Below are 23,126 nucleotides of genomic sequence, written 5' to 3'. Positions count from 1 at the left end.
AAAATAAAATTAGGCTTTCATTAAAGTTGATAACCTTCACAATCCACTTTGTTATTGAACTTTCAAAAACTTTGAGTTAACCTGTACAATACGTTCTTTCTGATTGTAAGCATTTAAGAATACCTGTTAACTCTACACCATTTTTTATTTTATTTTATTGAATCTAGTGAAGGCAAACATAACTTCACTAGATACAGAGGAGGAAAATAATATATGAAGCACTTCTGACAATTATGAAAAGCAATGAATTGCATATTATTTAAGAAACACATTTTAAGAATATTACTGTTCTTAGAAATTGAATCAGGTACATGAATTACTTGTTTCACATTATTCAGGAAATAGTAATTAAAAATAGGAATAAAATAAAGGCAGTTGTTTTTCCAAATTCTAATGAACAAAGATTCTTTAGGAACTTTAGATCTATTAAAAATTATCCCAAGGTTGCAAACCAATCAGAGGTAAATAACTAGACTCTTCCTTTGTGCTAGTTTTACATTTAATTCTAGATCTTAACCATGTCTCATATTTACTATTTTTAAAATATTTTCTACTTTTGCATATATTTCATTTAAAAATGAGTTTACTCAGGTTAGTTTGTAGTTTTAGAGTCTCTGCAGTAAATGTTAATCTAGATTTACTTTTTTATCTCAAGTGACAACATCTTTTACATTTATGAGTTAAAATATAGGGAGATGGACAGACAGATAGATAGATAATGGATAGCAAGCAATTATTATAAGAGAAAAATAACCTGACGGTACGATTAAAATAAAACATTTCTGCAAGATAGAAATTATAATTGCTTTGCTGAACTTAAGCTGCACTTTATATCCTGAATAAATTAGGCCATTATTATTCTATGTTCAAATTCCTAAGGGTACCTTGCCTTTGGTTTGTATCTATTTAATTCAGATCAGTTAGTGAACACCTTTGGTTAATGTCATGATATTTCCATTATAGAATTCAAACTCTGCTGAAAGAAGTGTGTCAAGTTGCTTCCCTTCGGTGAAGGTGCATTCCATTAAGGACTCTTTGATTTTGGAGATTCTTTAGAACATGTTTCAAGAGAAGAAATTATTAAGAAACACTATACAAAGGTACAATTGATTCATAGAATCGCTTTCTTGCTAACATGTGCTATTTTTGTACATTTATCTTTTCTAATAAAGTCTTTCATAATTTTTCTTTTTCTTCAATTGTCCTGTTCCAGTCCATTTTCTTGCACTCCCCTATCCAATATATTTACCTGTCACATTTTTATTATTTTCCAATGAATCCTATGAAGAGCTATTTCAGTTGAGTAGAGCTCACAGTTTTCATTATAGCCAATCAATTGTGTGAGTAGTGGTAATGAATAATCAGAATATGTGAAAAATTATCAAAATAGAAAAGAGTAATAAATATAAATGAGACAGGACTAATCATTCCCTGAATATTGCCAGCATAATATTGCTCTTGATTTCATATGAAATGAAAATTACAAAACATTTATCAATTTGTTTTATCCTGAATACAAATGTCAGATCATATAGGATGTTCCTGTGGATACAGAAAATAGAAAATACTAGGTAAAGATGGTCCATATAGAGTTTAAGTCATAAATTTAAAGTGTTTGTAGTCGTAAGTAATTTTGGCCACAGACGTTTCAGAAATCACATTTAGAAGCTTGCAAACACTTGACGTGCTTGAGAGCTTATTTTTTCCTAGTTTACTAAACTCATAGGCAAGAATCCCACTGAGAACAAAAGTATTATTATTCATTAGTTCATTCTGTTGACCTTGAGATGTCAGCACCATGTGTACAGCTAGCAATATTGTAGGTAAATAAAAAAAAAAAAAGAGGAACTCAGCAAAATGCATAAGTAGGAAGAAATGTTAAGAAAAATGTTCTTTTCTTAAGGCTTGAGGTAAAAGATTAGATTATAGTTTGCAGAAACAAGGGCACATAGGAATTGCACACAATGATCATGATTTATGGAAGTACTTTGGAAAGTAGAAAATCAATATATATTCTAAAAGGTTTGTTTTGTTCAGATTAATCTGAACTGCTCCCTCTCCACTCACATCACACTGGCTTAAATGTGACAGTGATTTAAAATATACACACACATACACACGTTTAACGTCGGAATACTTTATTCTAATTAAAATAAAGATCTATGCATGCATTTAGCTTCAAGGCTTAAATATAAAAATAATTTCTAGAATACTTCATTTAGAGTTCTGAAATTTGAATACCTTAATAGTGTTTGGTTCTGGAAATCTTAAGAATTAAAACTGATGAATCAATGGTCTAAGTTTAAAATGCTCTGGATTGTTAGGCAGAATATAATCTCAGTTCTAACCTCCTGTTGTTTCCTTTTCTCCCAGATTGTATGAAATCATTAACTGAATAATGATTTTTAAAAAGTACTGGTTTATGAGGTCATAGGAGCAAAGACATGATAACATGAATCATTTCATGAATTTTGTAAGACAAAGTCTGAGTATATTTCATGACAGAGTGTAGCTTACATAATGTCATATGCTATATATATCAGTATTTTATGCTCTTCAAAAATATTTAAATGGCTTAATTGCCTTTCTGTTAGTAAGGCATTTGCCCTGGAAATGTTTTGAATTCATTGTTTTTGTGTGTTTCATTCTCCATGGATCCACACCCAAACATTTAAATAAGTCGCATCACTTGCAGTTGACCATTCAGAAGTGTCTATCTCCTAACAAAAAACATTAACTCAAATTTATATAGCTATTTCTTTACGTATTTCCAAATGGCAGTTGTCTCTTTAACAAAGATGAATTCTTAACATAGTAGCAACTATACAATTTAGTTGGTTGGATGACAACACTGGTTATCCACAATCAGGCACCTTTCCTAAATAGAATAGGAATTTTTAAAAAGTCACCAGAAAAGAGAAGGTTAAAAATAGAAGATTGAGATTGAAATATCAGCATGGGCATCACTCAAATTCATTCTCTACTGCAGACTCCATCAATGACAATACATATGGGATACACCATAGGTACAGACTAAACTCTTGCAAATCAGTAAATAACACTTTTTCATCTTGATTTGTGATTTGTGATTTCACCTTGATTTCGTCTTGATTTGTAATATCTTACCTGACTAGAAAATTCCTTGGTGGCTGCCTTTCTTCCTCTCCCCCATCCCATCTTCTTTTGCGTGTTGTTGCACAAGAAGTATAATGTCAAACTAATTCTCTTGCTTTTGACGTTAACTTTTGTGTTACCTGTCTGGAAGTTTTTATGGTTTTTCACTTCCCTTTTAGAGTTCAACATTTTTACCAGTATTTCTGCTCAACCCTGCTAAAACTGAATTAGCCTTTTAAATCTTTTGACTCAAAATCTTTTTAAGTTGAATAAAATTGCTTCTACTATTTCTGAAAAGTCCCCCGTTTTCCACCATATCTTTTTCTACTTCTAAATGTCCATCTCTTGTATTTTTTTGCATAGGTTTTTCGCATTGCTTTAATTTCCTTATCCTTTTTGTCATTATTTTTATTTCTTTACATTTTGTATTATTATTGCACTTGATCTTTCTGAATACTAACGTGGATCATAATAGTAACATCTACTGGCATAATTGCATGTGGACACATTACATTGTAAAAATATGTTTTTATTCCACAAATATTGGTTCTAATGTAGTAATGGAAATGCTCAATCTTCTTCCCCCTTTTTCTCTTCCTCTTCTTTCTCTTTTTCCTCCTTCTATTATTCAGTTTGTTACCCATCTCTTCCAAAGCTTATTCTACTAGCAACAACTTTTCTACTGTTTTGTTTAATTTTCCTCTGTGAGCCTGATAGGTCACCTTAGGTTTAATGCTATTTTCTTTTCAGATATTCATGACACAATTTATGCTTGCTGCCAGATACAGCTCTGGTTTTTAAGTAGTAACAGTCTCTGTTCTCCAAGCCAGCAATGGCCAGTTTGAGTATTCTTTAGAACCAGTTTCACTGCTATCCACTTTTTCAACTGCCAAGATTAGAGCTCTGTTCCATCTGACTCTGTTGGGTCCCCCGAAACCCAAAGTCAAGCTTACATTCACTAGGTGTATCCTGCCTAGAAACAACTGCCGGTGATGGAATGCAGAGGTGAGAACAAGAAGCATTTGTTCAAAATAGATGAAAGCAGCTTTCTGACAGTATAATTTTAGAATTATGCTGTGCCTTATATATGCAAGCACTTTAATAGTATAAATAATATCAATTGTAGGAATACTTATTAAGCTCTTAGTATATGTTAGTCACAGAGAACATGTTAGTCTTAAGGCTTTGGTTGTTAGAAACAAGGAGCAAATGCAAGTAGTGCTTTATGCATACTTCTCATACCTGCACACAAAGTATTAAAAAGATATTTTTTTAAAGGCAGTGATTTTAAAATATTTTAAATATTACTGATTTTTTAATAGAGGTTAAACATTTTTTCTTGTGTGTGTGGAAGTAAAAAGTACAATAATTATTGGTATAGTCCTGTGCCTGTTTTGATTCATGCTAAGGTGCCAGCACTTTTACTCTTCATTGTTTTGTACCACCAGTGAAAAAACCAATATAGTAAAAAAGGTGAAACGTGCCTTGGTAGTGTTATAAAAATAGTTTTGACTTGGTGAAATCCCAACACTGGGCCCTATAAAAGGAGCTTCAAGGATCCAAGGACCACACTTTAGGAATCAATGCCCTCAGAAATCTTAGGTATCAACAGGTACTGGCACCAGGTTAAGGGGAGAGGCGGTTTGTCCAAACAAAGGAAAACCAAACCAAACAAAAAACAACCAAAAAAAAGGAAGCTGAAAGCTGCTAACACATTTCTCTGATTTTCAATTTTGTTCTGAATTAGCAGTGGCCATCTAATTAATGCTGGATAATTTATAACACATCGTGAATATGAATACTTATCACAGCCATGCTCTAGTCATTAACTGTACTTTAGTAGATTCATTTCTAAAATATATAATTCCTAGAGTTTAACTTTTATTTAAATATATAATTTTCTTTGATTTTACTGGTGTCCTTAAAGACAACTATTTTCACAAATCATTTAAGCTGTACAAATAACAACAAAGAAGAGTTAATCCATAAGAGCTTACTTTCCAAACCACAAAATAAAGCAAATACAGTATATACTATGTTAGCTTTACACTCCCGACCCGGGGAGGACCTCTAAATATATCTTTTCATTTACATTGTTTTTCAAAATAGTTTCATTATACTTCAGCTTATCAGCAGAAAAAGAAAATTTCCATCATACATTGTAGAGCTTGTGATGCTCTCAATTTTCTTCACCATGTTAGTGACCCACCCAGAAAGGAAGGGTTTATATATGCAGACCACCTCTGATATAGTACAAATGATAATTTCTCAATGTCCAAAATCCACTTCTCTGAACTAGTATATGTGCTCTATTGTCTTCTATTTCAGTATTCATTAAATGTTATTCCATTGTCCTCTAACGTGCTGTTACATGAGAGGTATAATGTTAAACAAATTCTTTTTCTTTTGGTGTTAATCTTTGTTTTCCCTATCTAAAATTTTTTATGTTTTTTTTTTGTTTCCACTTTAGAATTAAATATTTTTTTTTTTTTTTTTTTTTAAACATCTTTATTGGGGTATAATTGCTTTACAATGGTGTGTTAGTTTCTGCTTTACAACAAAGTGAATCAGCTATACATATACATATGTTCCCATATGTCTTCCCTCTTGCGTCTCCCTCCCTCCCACTCTCCCCATCCCACCCTTCCAGGCTGTCACAAAGCACCGAGCTAATATCCCTGTGCCTTGCGGCTGCTTCCCCCCAGCTATCTACCTTACTACGTTTGTTAGTGTGTATATGTCCATGACTCTCTCTCGCCCTGTCAAAACTCACCCTTCCCCCTCCCCATATGCTTAAGTCCGTTCTCCAGTAGGTCTGCCTCTTTATTCCTATCTTACCCCTAGGTTCTTCATGACATTTTTTTCCCTTAAATTCCATATATATGTGTTAGCATACGGTATTTGTCTTTTTCTTTCTGACTTACTTCACTCTGTATGACAGATTCTAGGTCTATCCATCTCATTACAAATAGCTCAATTTCATTTCTTTTTAAGGCTGAGTAATATTCCATTGTGTATATGTGCCACATCTTCTTTATCCATTCATCCGATGATGGGCGCTTAGGTTGTTTCCATGTCCTGGCTATTGTAAATAGAGCTGCAATGAACATTTTGGTACATGACTCTCTTTGAATTTTGGTTTTCTCAGGGTATATGCCAAGTAGTGGGATTGCTGGGTCATATGGTAATTCTATTTGTAGTTTTTTAAGGAACCTCCATACTGTTCTCCACAGTGGCTGAACCAATTCACATTCCCACCAGCAGTGCAAGAGTGTCCCCTTTTCTCCACACCCTCTCCAGCATTTATTGTTTCTTGATTTTTTGATGATGGCCATTCTGACTGGTGTGAGATGATATCTCATTGTAGTTTTGATTTGCATTTCTCTAATGATTAATGATGTTGAGCATTCTTTCATGTGTTTGTTGGCATTCTGTATATCTTCTTTGGAGAAATGTCTATTTAGGTCTTCTGCCCATTTTTGGATGGGGTTGTTTGTTTTTTTGTTATTGAGCTGCATGAGCTGCTTGTAAATTTTGGAGATTAATCCTTTGTCAGTTGCTTCATTTGCAAATGTTTTCTCCCATTCTGAGGGTTGTCTTTTGGTCTTGGTTATGGTTTCCTTTGCTGTGCAAAAGCTTTGAAGTTTCATTAGGTCCCATTTGTTTATTTTTGTTTTTATTTCCATTACTCTAGGAGGTGGGTCAGAAAGGATCTTGCTGTGATTTATGTCATAGAGTGTTCTTCCTATGTTTTCCTCTAAGAGTTTGATAGTTTCTGGCCTTACATTTAGGTCTTTAATCCATTTTGAGCTTATTTTTGTGTATGGTGTTAGGGAGTGATCTAATCTCATACTTTTACATGTACCTGTCCAGTTTTCCCAGCACCATTTATTGAAGAGGCTGTCCTTTCTCCACTGTACATTCCTGCCTCCTTTATCAAAGATAAGGTGTCCATATGTGCGTGGGTTTATCTCTGGGCTTTCTATCCTGTTCCACTGATCTGTCTTTCTGTTTTTGTGCCAGTACCATACTGTCTTGATTACTGTTGCTTTGTAATATAGTCTGAAGTCAGGGAGCCTTATTCCTCCAGCTCCTTTTTTCGTTCTAAAGATTGCTTTGGCTATTCGGGGTCTTTTGTGTTTCCATACAAATTGCGAAATTTTTTGTTCTAGTTCTGTGAAAAATGCCAGTGGTAGTTTGATAGGGATTGCATTGAATCTGTAGATTGCTTTGGGTAGTAGAGTCATTTTCACAATGTTGATTCTTCCCATCCAAGAACATGGTATATCTCTCCATCTATTTGTATCATCTTTATAGAATTAAATATTTTTTTATGAATATTTCTGCTCAACCTGGATAAACCAAACTAGCTAATTTGTTAATTTTTTAATGGTGTTAAACCTTTCTTCTGCCTACTCAAATCCACTTTGAAACCCTCTACTGAAATTTTCATTTTAGTTATTTTAGTTACTTTTCAGCTCCAAATTTTTTCTTTTAGATTCTCTACCTTTTTATTGATATTATCACTTTGTTCATATATTGTTTTCTTGACTTCAGCGATGTCTTCCTCTAGTTCTTTGAGCATCTTTAGGATAGTTGTTTCAAGTCTTTGGTAGATCTGGCATGTCTTTCTTAGAGAAAGTTTCTGTTGTTTTATTTTTCGTCTTTGAACTGGACATACTTTTCTGTTTCTTTGCACGCTGCTCCAGGAAAACTTGCTCTGCTGCTTGCATGGGGGTGAGGCATTGGGCATGGGTAGCCATTGCTGAACTAAGAGCTAAAGTTGACCAAAATTAACCGCAGTTCACCAACTAAGCCTTCTTGTGGAAGTTACAAGCCTTCAAAAGACTACAGAGTTCTAAAACAGTTGCATCGGACAGATTCTGCCAGTGTAATTGAGTGGGCCGATGGATTTCTGGTGCTTCCTACTCTGTCAGCTTCCTAGAATCCACTGACAATTAGTTGTTCTTTTAAAAAATAAAATTATATCAAAAACCTTCACACAAAGAAAACTGCAGGCCTGGATGGTTTCACTGGTAAATTCTACCAAACATCTAAAGAATTAATAATATATATAATACACAAAATCTTTGTAACAACAGAAAAGGAAACACTTTCCAATTAATTCTAGTGGGCAGCCATAACCCTGATAGCAAGAGCAGATTAGGATATTACAAGAAAAGAAAATCATAGACCATTATCCTTCAGGAATCTGTATGCAAAAATAAACAAACAAAATCACCCCCAAACATTAACATACTATTGGTAATTAAATACAGAAATATATAAAGTAATATATTATAATCAAGATGAGTGATTCCTAGAAATAATGAGTGGGTTAACATTTGAAATCAGACAATGCAATTCACCATATTAATAGACTTAAAAACAACAGCTGCAGAAAAAGCATTGACATAATATAGCAGCTATTCATTATGAAACCTCACAGCAAACAGAAATAGAAGCAAGCATATCCAATCTGATGAAAAAGATCCATGGAAAACCGAAACTAATATCATATTTATTGGCAAAATACTAATGCTTTTTCTGTAAGATTAGGAATAAGTTGAAGATTCCTCTTCTCATTACTTTTATTTAATAGGTATTGCATGTCTTAGCCATAATAAAGGAAAGAACAATCCAAATATTTAATGATTTAGAAGGATGAAAGCAACTCTATTATAGATGATGCAGTTTTGCACAGAGAAAATCCTGAGTCTAACCCCAACTATTAGAACTAATAATAAATTAACAATGTCACTGCATATAAAGGAATTATACAAAAATAAAATAAAGTTCTATATGCTAACCAAAACAAAGATTAAAAAATAAGACTGATTCAATTTACAAAAGCATTCAATACTATAAAATGCTTCAGAAGCTTAATAGTATATGTCTAAGGTCTCTAAACTATTGAAATTAAAGAACTACAGAAATGAAAAGCTATTCAATATATATTGGAATATTCAATATGGTTAACATGCTAACCATACAATCATAAGTTCCCCAAACAATCCATAAGTTCAACTCATTTTTTATAAAAACTGACAGATTCTAAAATATGTATGAATATGCAAAAGATCTAAAATAGCCAAAATAATATTGAAATAAACAAAATGGAAGAAATCAGACTTTTCAATTTCAAAGTGTATATACAGCTGGATTAATCAATAGACAAAATTGAAAAACTAAAATCCATTAAGATTAAAATATCTGCTTATTCAGAAGATACTATCAAAGAAATAAATATGCAAGTCAGACTAGGAGAGAGGATTTTTGCCAAATATGTACTGGATAAAGGACTTATATCCAGAACATACAAATAATTTCTACAGAAAACAGAATGACCAAATTACTTGAGTTCCCTCTCTCTATCTGACACATACACAAACACACAGAAACATATACATGCAAGGGCACACACACTCCCCTACACATAGAAAAATTTCCAGGAACATGAATAACTGCTAAATATTATTTTCCAATAAAATGCAAATCAAGCCATAGTAAGATTACTTTACATATCATTAAGAATGACTAATATGAAAAGGTGACTACACTACCTATTGATGAGAAGATGAAGAAACTGGAATATTGTTGGTATTTTTGTCCGTGAGTAAACACATAGCTACAATGAGACATAGCAAATGCTATGTCCTGGGTATTTATTCAAGAAAAATGAAAACGTATCTCCACAAAAGTCTTGCACAAGAATCTTCATAGCAGATTTGTTCAAAAGAGCAAGAAACTAGAAACTTATAAAACACCCATCAAGAAGAACAGAATAAAGTGTGATAGTTATACAATAGAATATTACTCAGTATTTAAAATGATGAACTAGTAATACGTGGACATGCATGAACCTCAAAAGCATTACACTGAGAAAATGATTGAGTGGATAAAGTCAGACATAAACTGTATATAAAGTATAATTACATTTATATGAAATTCTAGAAGAGGCAGAACTCATTTATGGTAATAAAAATCAGTGCAGTGATTGATTAGCTATTGGGAAAAGGGTGTTTTACTGGAAAGGAGCATGAGGGGACTTCTGGTATAAATATACCATTTCTTGATAGAGGTATTGATTACATGGACGTTATACATTCTCCAAAATTTAAATTATATCTCATAAATAATAAAGAGGAAATAGTATCAATCTCTTCATTTATCCATCCATTTATTTATCTTTTTATCTATCAAACAGTGTTAAAAAAAGGACCTTACTTAGGTCTGAAATGTTAGAGACCATACTCAATATATTACACATTGATTAAATTAAATCAGTGCCTAATGTACATGGAATCAGAAATCGATCTTTCAAATTTAATTTGGAAATTGTAAACAGATTTTCCTTTTCTTCAGTGTTTCTTATTATACTGAGATCTTACCTCCCATTTCTCAGGGAAAGCTGCTTAGGACAAATAAGCTAATTGCATCATTTAAAATGTGTGTTTTTTTTTTTAAACCTTAGCAAAAGTGAACTTCTTAGAGTAAAAAAAATTTAAGATTAATCAAGGTAAATGTTATGCATTTGAGAGAGAAAAGTTATTGTTTAACTAAAGTAGATGAGGTTCCCAATTAAAAAGAAAAAAAAAAGAACAAAAAGTCCAGGCAAAAAAAGCATGAGACTTAATCATAAACAACAAACTTGAGACAATTATCCATGAACCAGTCCTCAAGCTAAAAGAAATAATTCAGCAAATTTGCAGGAGCAAGAGATTTGGGGTTGATATAACTTGATTCCTGAGTCAAATTCTCTTCTAGCTCAAAGTCTAGGGCAGAAGAAAAGGTTCAAGCAGTAGATTCTACTAAAGAGTTAATCTGAGAGGTATAAGAAAAAATTTGTTATTCCTTGAGTGTTTCATAAGTAAAATTTTGTTATTCCTTGAGTGTTTCATAAGTGGGTGTTAATGACATTTTGTGGAGGACTATTTTTAGTTTCAGGGGTCCATCTTTAACATTCACCCCAGTCATTGTGACAAACAGAAAGCATTCCCCACACATTTCCAAATGCTCCCCTGGTAACATATGCTGCCTCCTCTCTTTCTTTCCTCCCCACCACCTTGGAAGCTACTAACCTAGAACTTTTAGGAGACCACATTATTTTCAGGGAAACTCTACATTGGGTCTGTGACCAGTGTGATAGTGAAAGCCTTAAGGGAGCTGTGTTGGAAAAGAGGCTATGAATGGACTTAGAGAACACAGAAATACACAATGTGGTGAGAAGAAGCATTCAAACATTAACCAGCCTACTAAGAGTGCAAAAGATAGGCTGAGTGCAGTACCTAAAAGAGCCTTGAGAAAAGTAGGAAATCAAAGAACTTTTGAAACTGGTGGTCAAAGGCCATGTTGTAATGAAGGGCTTCAACAGTACAGGCACATAGACAATGGCTAGAAACATACTAAGTGATTTGAGAGCTCTGTGGATATCAGGATGGACAAAGAATGTTTATGAGTTAAGCAGCCCACAAGCTCTGAGCAAGGATGATTTATAATTCCAAACTTGATCACTAGTCCTGAATTCAGATCACTTCCAGAGTTCTCAGAGGAGGACAGAAGAGATTCATGAAATTATTTTAGAATGGTTAAAAATATCAGAATTTTAAAGGAGAGATTTTTTTTGTTTTACCCTTACTTAGCAATACTGAGCTCATTCCAACAAGAAGAAATAAGTTTCAGCTAAATTGAGCTCAGTCATAAATAAGTTACTTTGGGGCACTGAAATCTTGCTTCAATTGAGTTAAGGGTATATAGTAAGGATTTTTAAGAATACTTGCATAGTGTATATCTTTATCTGTAGATGAGTAAACACCCCAGATATAAGCTGAAAAATAAAAGATATCTTGTAAGAGCATTAAGTAATGCTGTGCAGAAAAGATGCATACTCTCAGAGTTATTATCAATTTTACAGTATTGTATAAGTTTCAAAGTATATTTAAAAATTTGTCAAATTCTTAGGCAGAAAGAAAAGGGTGAGTAGCAAGAGAAAACTAAGAAGTATAGAAATATATATTTAAGGGTCAAATATTGGAGTCTGTATTTTTGAAATAACAAAATCTCTTCTCAGAGTTTTGGTAATAAAATTGGAGCCTGAAGCAGTGGCCTGGGGCATCAGGTAGAGTAGCCTGGGCTACACAGAGATCATTTTATCTTATATCTATAAAGGACAGCTGTCTATGAAAGCCAGACGGAAAGGATGGTAATCTTAACCATTAACATTTAAGGAGTACTTGTTCGGCTCTCTTCTAAGAACTTTATGGGAATTAAATCATTTTCTCCTCAGAGAACTCCTCAATAGTAGATAATAAAGTTAAATTACTTTATGGTTAGTAGCTGAGATACAGAGAAGCTGAGAAACTTGCCCAAGTAATAGAGCTAGTAAATGGTATACAGCCGGGGGATCTGCCTCTAGAAACTTCAGTAGCAAGTACCACAAAATATTATTCATAATTAAATATATTACTCCTCAGAAAAAGGAGATGTGGACTTTACTCAGTACACAGACTAACATGTGGAATATGGAGGAATGTTTAAGACAAAGATTCACATCCCAATATATTAGTGTAAGGGAATAGCCGAGTCAAAATCACCTAAACATTATTTACTGGAGACGCATTGATATATTAGACTGAATCACATGGCAGATAGATGTTGGCTATATGATTCCTCCTATGTTTAAGTGTAAATATTGCATGCATATATCATATTAAAATAATATACTCTATAAAAATGTGTCTTCTATAAGAATAAAAATGCCTATTTTTCCAGGTCTTTGGAACAATTTTATTATATGTTCATACAGGACACAAAAAATGTCAATCCTTTCTATACAGAAATGTATACAACATTAACTATACAAGTGACATTCTATGATATGTCCAAGATTTATTTAAAAGAAAAGTAAAATATAGGAATATATCTGAAGAAAATTCAAGAAATAATTTATAAAATTTAAATAATATTAGTAATAAGGTAAGACATAATTTTTAAAATATAAAATAAAAAAATAAAATTTATGCATGAATTAACTCATAGTTTTTCTGTGTTCTCAATCAAGAAAATTAGTATTCAGAGAGGAAAAGGGAAACAAAAATAAATAAAAGACAATTGTTGCCAGAGTGAAATAGGTAAAGGCAGAACATATTTAGCGTCCCCAAATGATTCAAGTGTCTAAAGTCAAAGTAATTACAAAATCTCAAGGTCAGAATCATTCTGAAGGGTTAAAGTATCTTTCTAACCTTTTAATACATTTCTTATTTACCTAAACCTTTAATGGCTAGATATAATCTTTTATCTGTTGTTGCTGATGAGTAATGCATTTCTGTCTTTATATTAAACTGGGTTAAGTTTTCCTGGGATAGCTTTCTTCCACATGATAGTAATTCAAATACTGGAATACAGCTAGCATTTGAATTGTTCTCTACTTTAAAGCAAAAAAACAACAAAAAAAATGACATTAAAATCCTTTAACTCCTTCTAATTCAATATAATTTCTCATCTAATTTCCAGATTCATTCATTTCAAAAACAAATTTTGTGCTAATAAAAGTTAAACAGTATTCAAAGAATTCCAATTGTAGCTACTTATTTACACAAAGCCTCTTTTCTTGTTAAGAGGGTTTCCTTGCTCACATGCGTTATTCCTTATATGAACCCCTTCTCAATCTGTTTTCATTGCCTGGCATGATAAATGTCCTTTAGAGTCTATACCTATTCAATATTTAATCATTTTCAAGGTTATGAATTTTCTCCCAAACTTCATCCTGTATTGATTTTTTTTCCTTTTTCTGGACACTTATGATTTATAATATTTTGGAATATTCTATTATGCTTTACATTATTTACTCTCATAACAATCTAGACTAGGAAGTATTTTTCTCTTTCACCTGTTCTTATATATATGTGTTTAGATCAAAATATAAAATACCTGGCTAAATCAATATAAATAATGTTAATAAAGAAATACTCATTACCAATTAACTAATGCAATTCTCATTGTAATTAATTTTGCCTGAGTATCGATGCCAAATTATAATAACTAATTATCAATTTTTAAAATTTATCCATTAATGAATTGGAGTTCTTTAGTCTAAGTTGATCCTCTCTCATTGTAATTTGAAATGCTTCTTAAGCAAAGTCAAGTTTAATTCTTAGTATATTGAAATAAGGAGATGTAAGACACTGAGATAAAGATCTCACCAATTTTATGAGCCTCTTATTTTAAACCATCCTTAAAAGCCTACAAACGATGTGTGTTTGGCAATGGTATCCATAGAACGAGAAACTTTCTTCCATGGCTTAATGAGGGTTTTTTTTTTTTCCCTTCAAGGTAAGTATTTACACACATTTGCTACCCACAGTTCTCCTCCCAATAGACTAGCCTCGACTCAGCCAACTGCATGTGGTTGGCATCAGTTCTACACTAGCAATAAGACTGGAAGGTTTCAGAAGAGGAAAAGGGTTCTTTCTCATTAGAGCAATACTGTATTGTGAGATCTTTAAACATATAAATTGTAATTTAAAGTAATATTCCTGCATGGCTGCTAACAAACCAGCCTTTACCCTCCTTCTACTTCCTCACTAAAAGAATAATTATTTTATTTGTGTTTTGGGTAACTGGTAGATGCTAATTAGTATAGGGCAACAATGGCATTTCTGTTCCCTTGGCAATGATTGGATTGACACGATTATGCCACAGGTCTAGCCAATAACACCAAAGGATAAATCCAGTGAAGTTTCTGAGGAAACAGTTCAAGTAGGACATAGTACAGAAGCTATTATTGTACTGCCTCTGAATATTGTTATGTGAAGATGTGATGCTTAGAACTCATTGTAAAAGTAGCAGTGTAAAGTCAAAAGAATTGCTTAGAAGCCAAAATAGAAACATTAAGACATTAAATCAACAAATATTTCTTATAATTTATGAAACATATTATCCTGTTTATTTCATTCCCACTTTCTGTTTCTTGAATCCAAAGACATCTTAACTGATGCACTATAAATGCTTGTGATACTGTTTTACTATTAAACAACCAGAACATAGAAAAGTAACTGAATATTTCAACCATGTAATGTAATTAAAAACAATTAAATAACTATTGTACAAACAAAATTTCTGTGGTTCAGAGCTCCTCTTCATTGTTCAACACAACAATATAAAATAAGTCTATCCAACGTGTCCCTTAATTTATTCACTGGGAAGCAATAACTTTGGCTCTATGGTAGTACCAAATCAGATCATTTTCACGAGCAATACTGAGATTATCTTTTGCTTAATATAGCTGAATAGTTTTGGTTTAAAATTTCATGCTGTTGTCTGAGGAGAAGAGCCTGCAAGTCTGTGCAAACCCATTTTTTTTTCTTTAATCTGTGGCTTCCAGATATTTTATACACTTTAGTTAACAGTAGGCTTTGAGCAATTCATTACATTTTTTATCTGCTTTTATAGAGCTCCCATATTTTTCTGGTGCTCTGCTCCAAGTAAGGCAGTACTTGTATTCATATGTCTCCTTGAAAGTGTGTGTTTATTCTTAGATTTCAGGCTAGTTGCTTGCCTTCCAGTCTCGGCTCTCTAATGCATTCAAGATGTCTTAGATTATCTTTCTTTTCCATTTACTTTTAATGTCAGAGTGACACTAGCTTTTTACATTCTAAGTAGAAGCCAGAAAGTGCCTACTCCTTTTAATTAGGCCAGCATAAACTCGATACTGAAAGAACATTAAACAGAAAAAAAATCACACTTCCAACTCTGTTATAAACAGATGCAAAATTACCTCAAAAAATTCTTGCAAATGGAATCCAGCAACAAATAAGGAAAAAGTCATTTTTAATGACAAAAAAGAAAAAAGTCTAAAAAATATATTATGTGAAAGAGCTTTGTCTTGCAAATTCCAACTAAATGTTGAGATAAGTAAATAAATTCTAAATAAATGAAGGCTATATCCTATTCACTGGTTATGAGATCCTATGTTGGAAATATATGAATCTTCCTCAATCTGATCTAGAGATTAGGTAGGTGTACGTGTGTGTGTAAATTGACGTATTTCTAAAATTTTTATGGAAATACGAAAAATCAAAAATAAACAAGGATCCATAAAGCTATAGTGATTAAGACAGTGTGGTATTAGTGTGAATTTAGAAATTCTCTCATTTCTATCAGAGAAATAGAACAATGAAATAGAATCCAATAAAAGACCACATACATATGGTCACCTGATTTGTGATAAAAGTGACACTACAGTGCAGAGGATAGGATGGACATTTTAATAAAAGAAGCTTGTTAACTTAATCTTCATTTCAAAAAATATATAGAACTTCTATCTATCACAGTACACAAAAGGATATTTCAGATTTCTCGCATATCTTCATATGAAAGGTAAAATTATAAAACTTCGAAAAGAAATATATGAGACTACCATCATGACCCTAGAATAGACAGGCATTTCTTAGACACAAAAATTACTTAAGGATTACTAAAATATTGATTTGGATATAGTGAAATGAATAATTTATTTGTTATCAAAAGAAAACCCTGAGATTAAATGTAGCCCACAGAGCAAGAAAAGATCAAGGCAGTAGATATTTCTCACAATGGACTAAAAACTATAATACATAAAAAACATCCATATATCAATTTTTTTAAGACATAAAAGAAAGAAAGCCAATCCAAATTGATAATCAGCAAAATACACAAAGAGACCATATTAAGGGATGCCCAGCTTAGTAATAAGAATAAGAAAAAGGTGCTCAATATTATTATTAAATAAATGTACACTGAAACCATAATACAATACCACTGCACCTATAACAGAATGCCTAAAGTGAAAAAAAAAAAAAGAAAATATGAAGTATAGACAAGGATATGAAATAATTGGAAATCTCATTTCCTTGTGGTAGTGGTGACTCTGGTGTGCACACTTTGGAAAATTAAGTGGCAATACTTATTAAAGGTGAAAATATGCATAGCTGTGATGCAGTGATTCTATTTCTAGGTTTATACATCCTGTAGTTTTGAGGAAATTGATTACTGAAAGTGAGTAGAAGGGGCTTTTGTTTCATTCTGGTGATGTTTTATGCCTCGATTTGGGAGTTGGTTATATCAGTGCATTTATTTTGTAAAAATGCACTGAACTATACACACTTTTATTGTACTTCTTTCTAAACATTTTATTATAAAGATTTTTCAGACACCCAAAGTAGGTGAAGTAATTTTATAGCAAACACCAATATGCCCATTGCCTCTGTTATACCATTAACAGTTTAATTTTATCTGACTTTTTCATAATAAAGTATCTTCCAAATAGCAATTTACATGATATTTTATACTGTCTTTTATAAATCATGCATGCAATAAATTCTTCTTTAAAATTTAGTATCATTTATTACTGAATATTCTTAGGAATCTTTGATACCTGGAGTGTTTTTTTCTTTTGAGGAATATAATGTGTCTATATATTCATGTATATATTTATGTAGATAATATATATTAAGAATATATAATGTGTGCATGCATATATATAAGAATATATATTTGAGAATGGATACATACTCAAACACACACACGAACACAACATACGCCCATAGCTTATAAATGTATTTTGCAAGCTACCTAACTTATATAGAGATAGGTATTCATAGAGTTTTGAGTCCCAGAATTGTTCTTCATATGACATCCTATATTGGAAGTGAAATAAAAATTATTTCTCGATGATCTAATTTATCAGAATGATACAAAGCTTTGGATAAATAATTCAGTTTTTACAGGTATATTAAAATGCACTTATGATATGATTTTTGCGAGGTGAAAGAAAATGAATGTCTGAAATAATGGAATATGACTAATTGAAAGCATTCTCCCTCAGTGATGCCTTATTAAGGCTATTGCAGAATGAGAATTACAATACTATTATGTGACTGAAGGACAAATGGTTTAAATTTCTGTTTCTATTTCCTCGTTCAGTGGAGAAAAGATGTACAAAGGAAGAGTATCAGAAAGCTTAATACTTAACAACAGTCAAAGGTTTTTAACATGATATGTATGACAGTGTTATTCCCTCTCCAGGACTATTGTGGATTTTTCTAAATTGTTTGTAGTAGGATCATAAGGAACTTACAAATAATCCATGTAAATAATATAAATAACAAATTCCCACTTAGTGAATTGTGTATCATAGACAAGCATTTGCTATAATATATGTATTGTCTTTTTAATCCTCTCCATTACCCTGTCAGTTTATGTGAACAAGATGCTTTAGTTCAAAGCTTCACAGTGTGATTTCCCCTGCTTCAATTGTTACAGACACCCAGCTGTCACAAACTCTTCAATTATTTATTTATCCTTTATTTATCTATATCTCAGCAGAACAATGGCTTACTACCACACATCTTTCCTAAGTTCGAATGATCACAAAGCTCATAATATAACTTCTTGAGGAATCTGGCTAGTCTAGTTGAAAGGAGTGAAAATTTGTAATCCAATCAGAACATGCTACTGCTTCTTTCAGGAAACTTTTCAAAAAATATTTTAACTTGAAATTATCATGAATAATTCTGATGATTTACTTGGGGATAAAAAAGCAAATTGTAAATCAGACCCAATGTTTTATTTGTTTAGTTCATAGCTGTTTTTTCTCTTTTACATATGTTCCAGTCAAATGACAATAATCATTGAAAATCAATAATGTCCCTTCATTACACATACTAATATGTTTGCTGGTCTGTGAGATATTATCTGTAAAATATCACTTAAACTAATATATTACAGACAAAAATAAAGCTGTGACAATACAAAAAATATCTATTCTTTGTGATTTTAACATTACATTTATGTTTTCTGTATTTAATATTTCTTATAGACAAAATATTTTAAAACTTTAAACTGATTTTTGGTTGTTTCTAAAAGGTGAAAACCTGTGAGTTTATAGAACTTCTTTACAGATGGTGCCTTGGACTGTACAGTATCAATGATATTCCCAAATGTAGATGTTTGAAGGATATAACATATCCAAAATATGGCCATAATGGTCCTTTTAAAATTAATCAAAATTTCGTAATCCTAACATTCTTGAAATCAACTGAATAAGTCATCATTTTCAGCTACCATGCTTCGGGACACGATTATAAAGAAATAAATGTGAATAGATAGTTGCTACAATAGACTGTTTCAAAAGAGTCAGTGTGAATATAGGAATTTCATTTCACTGTCACAATACGTGTATTGTCTCAACCTTATTTCTATTATTTCACTAGTTTTATTGTAACTGTGAGGATATTGGAGGCCAATATTCTCATACTGAAAATGAAAAGTTTGTACAGTTTATTGCTAAAATCCTTTCAAGCTCTTATATTGATAGATTTATCTCAGTAGCTCAATCAGCTATTCTGTTGCTGAATAACATATTAGGTACTTGCTCAAGTTATTATACTTTTTAAGGTCTGAGTAAATATTAAATTTATCTTAAGAATTCAGCTAAAGTTTTTGATTCAGCATCAATTTTCTGACCCTGAGTATTATATTGCATTAGCAGCAGAGTAAACACCATAGAGGATTGTACAAACTGTTCTTTTAGAGAACTGCAATTAAATTCTAAATTCATCTAGTTATGAAACAAAAATAAGCTAATTGAGATATCATAAAAATTGATTACCAACTAAAAGCCTGTGATATACAACTCAGCACTTTATATTTAAAAAATAAGTTAAAGTATATTCTCATAAAATTTACTTATTTAATTACAGTTTTATTACTTATATAAAGTAGTTTATTCAGTAACAGGCTTCTGATCCTCTTCACACCCAAACTCCAAATTAATATTCTTTAACTTGAGCGACTTCCTTGGAAAAACTGACACAATTTAGCATATAGTACATTTCAATGCAAAGGAGGATAGAAAACATTTTTTTTTCAAATTATGAAAGGTTATTATAGCACCATATTAAGACATAAAGAGAATATTTTAACCAGTATGAGTTTATTCATTTAAAAATAAAATCCTTTGTACTTCTTTGATTGAAATGTCATTAAGTTTCTATTTACGGTAATGGCCAACAAATGCCATGGTATATCACCATGGGCAAGATGTACGTGCTTCTTTCCCTGTATGCCTAATCCCACCAACGTTGTTGCAATATTATCCTCTCCAAACTCTTCAGAGCCCTGCATACATCAGTTATGCCATTCATTCATCTGTCTTCAAACTCTCCCTTTTAGAATTCTTCTATCATCATTTAAAGTTTACTCAATTCTGTACTCTTACAACACATACATGCATGCACACACACATGCTTGCACACCTCCCCCCCCCCCCACACACACACTACTTTCCTCATCCCCATACCTTAAGCTAATAACTGGCTTCCAATAGAATGTCCTTCCCTAGGTCACCAATGGCACCATTATTATTGATCCCAGAGGTAACATTTCATTCCCTATCCCAGCCATCTTTGTTGAAATGACTGAAGTATCTTCTCTTTCCCTTCATTTCTGAAGACCCTCTTCTTTTGCCTTCACTGACACCACTCTCCACTCAGGCATTTTCTCCACTTCTGGAGTCAGATTAACTGGAGGTGAATCCAGGCTTCATCACTTCCTTGCTGTTAAGATACTGGAAAATTCCTTAACCTCTCTTTACCTCATTTTTCTTACTTGCAAATTAAGGATAAGAACAGCATTTACATCACTGGCTATCTCTGTGGAGTAAATCTTGCCTTGGTGTTTCTGAATAGAGAGAAGATGCTTGGGCATAGCAGAGAAGAAGAGCACTTTTCCCAGCTGTTATTATTGGTGGGTATCTTGATAAGTGGCTCCTAATTGATACAGGGAAGAAGGAGCCAACTTAGGCTGCTTTCTCTTGCTAGGTTGGGGGGATCAGAAAACAATAGGTCTGGGAGCCTTCTTATCGGATGGGGTCAAACCAGATGCCTTGCTAATGTGCTATTCCTCCAGCTCCTGGTATCCCAAAGCAGTTCACGTTTTTTACCACCTTTCAGGGTTTTCCTTTGTTTATGTCTTGTGTCATTTCCAGAATTTATAGTTATGCATACTAGGAAGGAACAAGAAAAAAATGGCTCTGTGGCATATTGTCTGAACCAGGGGTCCATTACATATTTTATACTGAAACATGCTTCATCTGGGAGCCATGGTGACTGGTATTCTCTTTGCTTATAATTACTTCAGGTGTCATATTTGAGAACTGGTTCAATCATGATGCTCAAATATTGCAGAATAACAATATTCTAAAAATAATGCTCTCAATGTTCTAATTAAAATTATTTTTTATAAACATCAAGACAAGTAAAATCTAATGATATAATGGCATAAACAATTGCAGCATAGTAGCTTTTTATTCACAGCATCTTGAAGTGAGTGACAAATTGAAAGGAGATAAACAGGATTTTATTTATTCTAATCAAATATTAAAATATGAAATAATACTTCCATTGTTTATTCTAACTAGATAGTAAATTATGTAATAATGGTGAAATACCATGGGTTTTTTATTAATGTGGATTAGTACAAATATTTGGATTGTATTTTAACCTCATTTATTGAGGTATAATTGGCTTGTGCAAAATTTACTGATTTTTCTGCAGACAATTTGATGAGTTTGACGAATGCATATAGTTTTGTATTCACTGCCAAAGTCCAGATATAGAACATTTTCATTATTGTGTAAATTCAGATGTGCTTTGTTTTAATGTAATTATAAAGATAACATTAATCCCATTTACTTCTATATTTAATATGATTATACAATTCAATTACTCTTTAGTAAGTTTAAAATTGTGTTTCAAATAACACTGATTGTTTAATTATGTATTATAAATATATGACTAAACAAAAGAACTATATTCCATACGCAATTTCACTCTATAAAGCTGGAATGTTTATAGAGCTGCTTCCTTTTTCTAATTGCATTATATTTTCACTTTCGTATATTTGTGCTTAAGGTTTCAAGAAATGAACTTATCATTAAGAGGGAACAATTTATTTAAAGAAATTCAACTTATTTCATCAATATACTTAATGTATCAGTCAATTTTTAGTTCTAGAGATAATAATAAGTCTACAGGTAATATAAGCAAACAAAAACATGACATATGGAATTAGGTTCTCACCCATTATTGGAAGGGCTGGTTTGAGCAATTTCTGAGCAGAGCTTCTAAAGAATTCCTGGAGCTCATCACAACAATGGCATAGCCAGAAGGTTGCTCTTTTTGCCATGACAGGGATGCTGGAGATTCAGAATACTGCCTTCATAACTGCTGGCTCTAATGTCATGCCAACTTTGTTAATTATTTTTCCACAGTTTCCAATTTTATCACAATGTAAAATCTAAGCAAAATGGTTAGTTCAAATAATAATAAACTTCTGTAAGTTAAGCATGTATTTTCATAGAAAATAATATGCAATTTCATGTAACTTACGGTACATTGTCCATCAAAAATAGGCTTCCATGAAAACTACACTAAAAGGCAATGTTTCTCTATCTTTCACACTTCATAAAAGCTAGATAAAAATTTCTGACGCAAATTTCTTTGTTTCTCAACTTTGAAGCTGAAGCCGGAAGGTTTAAATGTTTGCATTTCAATTTAACGACACAAACAAAAATTTCTTCTGTTTCTCTCTTTACTGTTGGTCTTGAATTTCCTCTGGGAGCCTCCATTCATGTCCCTTATAGAAAAACGACATAGTCCATTCTCATACCAGCGCATTTCTTTTTCCCTTTCCTTTTGCGGTCTTCCTCTTCTTCCCTCCTCTTTAGACTTTGGTGATCATTGACTATTTTTTGTGTACTTATTTTTAGTTGACGTATAATCTCTGCTCCATACATTACTGATTTACATGGCAGGAAATGTATGAGACACCATCTGCCATCTTCCTGATAGATCTGGACCCTAATTTTGCCTCTGTATTGAAAATCGCAATTGCATTCTCTAGAGTACATTTATTTTTCTCAAGAAATGTGTTAAATCCAGCTACCAAAAAAATGCAGTATGTCCAACTACTAA

This window comes from Phocoena sinus, chromosome 5 (assembly GCF_008692025.1).
Source record: "Phocoena sinus isolate mPhoSin1 chromosome 5, mPhoSin1.pri, whole genome shotgun sequence".
NCBI classification, from domain to species: Eukaryota; Metazoa; Chordata; class Mammalia; order Artiodactyla; family Phocoenidae; genus Phocoena; species Phocoena sinus.
This window is presented reverse-complemented; position numbering follows the sequence as displayed.